This window comes from Nematolebias whitei, chromosome 8, assembly GCF_014905685.2.
Source record: "Nematolebias whitei isolate Nwh7 chromosome 8, NemWhi1, whole genome shotgun sequence".
NCBI classification, from domain to species: Eukaryota; Metazoa; Chordata; class Actinopteri; order Cyprinodontiformes; family Rivulidae; genus Nematolebias; species Nematolebias whitei.
Window position 1 is genome coordinate 179,828 of NC_056505.1, and position 4,624 is coordinate 184,451.

Sequence of the window (4,624 nt, forward strand, 5' to 3'; positions counted from 1 at the left end):
CCATCACAGGGACACATAGAGACAAACAACACAAACAACCATTCACTCTCTCATTCACACCTAGGGACAATTTAGAGTTACCAATCAGCCTAACATGCATGTTTTTGGTCTGTGGGAGGAAACCGGAGCACCCGGAGAAAACCCACGCATGCACGGAGAGAACATGCAAACTCCACCCAGAGAGGCCCTGGACCGGGGTTTGAACCAAGGACCTGCTCGCTGAGAGGCAGCAGCTCTACCAGTTGCGCCACCGTGCTGCCCCAGTGTGGAGCATACAGGATCAAAACACAGATCATCTTGTGTTGAAAGCTATTGAATAGTAGTGAGTTTTTAAATGGGACTTGAAAACCGAGAGGGAGGGTCCTGTCTGACAAGCAGAGGTAACTCGTTCCAGAGTCTTGGTCCTGCTACAGAGAAGGCCCTGTCACCTCTGCGCTTAAGACGAGTTCCTGGAACTGTGAGGAGTAACTGGTCCGCTGACCTCAGGGAGCGTGGTGGGACATACGGTTGTAGCAGATCAGAGAGATGGTGGGGGAGCGCGACACTGTTCAGTGATTTGTAGACATACATGAGTATTTTGAACTGGATTCTAAAGTGAACCAGTAACCAGTGCAGTGAGGCCAAAACTGGCGTAATGTGCTATTATCAACAATTATTGACATTTCATTAATTAATTTACATTTTATTTCATTTTTAACAAATAGAGCCACTCCACCACCTCATTTGTTGCTTCTACTCACATGATATAATTCATACCCTTCCATGTGAACATTAGTTGTGTTTTCATCGTTGAGCCATGTCTTTGACAGTGCTATTATTGTAAAGGTTCTGTTTAGCTGTTTTAAATTATCTGTTATTTTGGATATATTTGCATTTAAACTTCTACTATTAAAGTGAATAATAGAGAAACCTCCATTTGTTATATTGATGTCATTAAACTGTTCTTCATTGTAATATTCACAGTCTTTTATTGCAGGGAAAAAATTTGTATCAATCACATCTTCAACATTTTATAATTTAAACTGTAAGTCTTCGTATGTTGCCATGTTTTAATGTATTTGTTCATTTTATATTTTGTTAATTTCTTGTTTGTGAAGTTATGTCAATGATTTATCATCTGTCCCCTCCTGAGCTCATGTTAGTCTTTCCAGATCCTTCAGGTCTTTTATTATTTTAGCCTGATATTCTTCCTGTATTTTGATCCAAATGTTTCCATTTCTTGTCCAAGTTGATACTATTTTTTTCTGTTTTTTCAACAACCTTGCTTCACGTGCAATATTTCCATTTTTTTGCGTGTTAGATGTTCATTTATGTAAACATTTGTTCCCTTCAGTTTTTTTGCTTGCATTATTACCTTGTTTCTTGATTTCCTGCTAATGAACTTGATGACTATGGATGGTTTGGCTTTATCAGATTTGTTGGGCAGTGTGTGACAGATTGAAATGTCCTCATGTTCGATGTCAATGTCTTTGTTTTCTAAAAAAAATCACTACTTGCTCCTCCAGAGTCTTTAGTTCTTCCTGTGGTGCGTCTTCTGTAGTGCTAGTACCAGCAACAACTCTTGCATATGTCCGGTTCCTAACTTCCAGTCCAGTGATCACTAATGCCCCTTTTCCTTTAGTACCGGTACGGGCCGACTCGACCCTACTTGGCCCGGTTCTGAGGCTTTTCCATTAGTACCGGTACTTAGCACCTGTTACTATTTTCAGTACCCTTGGCTCTGTGGTTCTAACCGGTACGAAGAGGTACAAAAACGTGACGTCAGTACACTGTCGGTCACTGATTGGTCGGGGGCGGAGTCGGGGGCGGAGTCGGGGGCGGAGTCACTGGATCATTCAGAAACGTTTCAAAACAATAATCCGCCATTTGCAATTTCTCGGACTGGAGCCGCGGCTGGACTTATTTTAAAGATTTTAAAAACAATACTGACAACATCTTGGTCTAATGCTGATGTGCTGACATTTTTTGTGCTTGGTGGCCGACAACATAATTCAGAGCAAGCTGGATGGAGCTCTGCTGGTCTACCCCGATCCTCCCTCCGGAGCCTCGGAGCGCCAGGCCGGGCAGGGCGTCATCTCCCCGGCTCCAAGTTCAGCTGGTCACCGCGGAAGATCCTTCAATGTGCCGACTGGGAGGCTCGGGTTCCGGATACCAGCCTTGTGTGCTCAGAGCTCCGCAGGTCACTGCGAAACTGGAGATGGGGACTCACAGATGGACGTTGCCAGACCCCGGCCGCACGTAATCATGAAGGCTGAATCCCGATCCCACCCGGCAGTCAGGCGGACTGGACAGTCTGGGACGGACGCTGGAAGCTATTTTTAAATAAAATAATATTTTGTTTTTATACAAAAAATGTTTTTAAAAAATGCTGAAGCGATTTAAAAATGATTATCATTTTTTTACACGTAAAAGGTTTTTTAAAATCGCTTCCACCGTTCGTCGCAGACCCGTCTCTGTCCGCCTGTCTGCGCGGGTCGGACCTTCATGATTACGCGCGGCTGGAGTCTTGGAACGGCCTCTGTGAGTGACCAGCTGAGCTGGAGCTGGGAGGATGAGCCTCCCAGCCTCCTCTTCTCCGGAGGAGAGGATCGTGTGACTGCGGGCAGTGTCGTGCGAGACCAGCAGAGCGTTGAAGATAAAAAAAAAACAAAAAAAAAACGGTGCCAGCTTCATCGTGAAATCCTGTTTTCACTTTAATGACTGTTAACTCAGCTGAAAATCATAAAAAGACACAAAACTATTGGATCTCAGGAATATTTCCCTCAAACATGTTTAAAGAAGAGTCGACCTTCAGTTCAACTTTATTTTAACCCACAAATGTACAAATCACAAAACAAGAACTTTAAAGCAAAGCTAAAAATAAAATGTATATATGTGAACAAGAAAGAAAACCACACGTTTAAAATGAACATTAAAAGTAGACACAATGAGTGCAAATACATCAAATGATGATGAAAACCTATAAAAATTTAAATGTAATGTTTTTGTAGAATCTGGTTCATCAGAGTTTTAATTTATATACATATATATAGATAGATAGATAAATATAGATAAATATATATGTATATATATAAATACATATATATGTATATAAATATATATGAATATATATAAATACATATATATGTATATAAATACATATGTGTATGACTACATATGTGATATAACTATATGTATATATTTATATATATAATATATATATATATCACATATGATATATATATATATATATAGATGTGTGTGTGTGTGTGTATATATATATATATATATATATATATATACACACATATATATATATACACATATGTGTGTACATATATATTTGTGTGTGTATAAATATATATATATGTGTATATATATATATATATATATATATTTATACACATGTACATACACACATACATGCATACATACATACACACAACTTCAAAATAACATAAATTCTCAACCTGTACTGAAAACAGTTTCTGCGTCTCAGCGCCACCAGCTGGTGAGAGGTGGTGACGTCAATTTGAACCCCGCCCACTGGAACCGGTACTGAAAGCATAATGGAAACACAACCTGTACCGTACCGAGTAGAGTAGAGCCGTGCTGTACCGGCCCGTACCGGTACTAATGGAAAAGGGCCATAAGTTGTTTATTTTTGTGTATTGTTCCATGTCGTCTACTTTCTGTTCCAGTTCAGCTATTTTTCTGTCTTTATTACTTATCAGTTCTTTCAATTGATTCACTTCTTCAAACGGTCCGGTCAGGAGTTCACACTTAGTTGCTACTTTTGTCAGTTCAGCACTCATAAAGCTCAAGGATTTTTTAACTTCCTCCATGTCTTCTGAGTAATTTTCCGACTCATGATTTCTTGGTTTGTGTTTGCTCGGCATTACTCACGATACTTCTGGATCGTTGGTATCAACTCTCAGAAGCACAGGATCTAGTCACGAGGTTCACAGGCTTATGTTGTTAGCTTATGTTGTGAGCCGAGGCCTAGCGGCAACAACCCCGGGTCCCACTCGGCCTCTCGGTTCACTCGGTCCAGCAGCTCGCAGGTCCAAACGTCGGCAACCGGGTCTCCGTTGCAACAGTTCCCAGATCCGACAGCCGCAGCTCGGCTCCCTCGGTTCCAGCGGCCCCCAGGTCCAAACGGCGGCAGACCGGGTCCCGGTTGTAACAGCTCCCAGATCCGACAGCTGTAGCTCGGCTCCCTCGGCCTCAGCTGCTCGCAGGTCCAATCGGCGGCAGACCGGTTCTCCACTGCAACAAACCCCAGGTCTGACAGCTGCAGTTCGGCTCCCTCGATTTCAGTGGCTCACAGGTCCAAACGGCAGCAGATCGGGTCTTCGCTATGACAACCCCCGGGTCCTCTCACTCGATCCAACGGCTAGTGGCGATAGCACTCACCAGGCCTCACTGGCCGAAGCAGCTCCCAGGCCGGCTCGTTAGCTCAACTCGTGGCTCAGCTTCCACGATTCAGAGCGCGAGGACTTCCTTCTTCCACCTGTTCCGTATATATATATATATATATATATATATATATATATATATATATATATATATATACACAAACCAGATTCCAAAAAAGTTGGGACACTAAACAAATTGTGAATAAAAACTGAATGCAATGATGTGG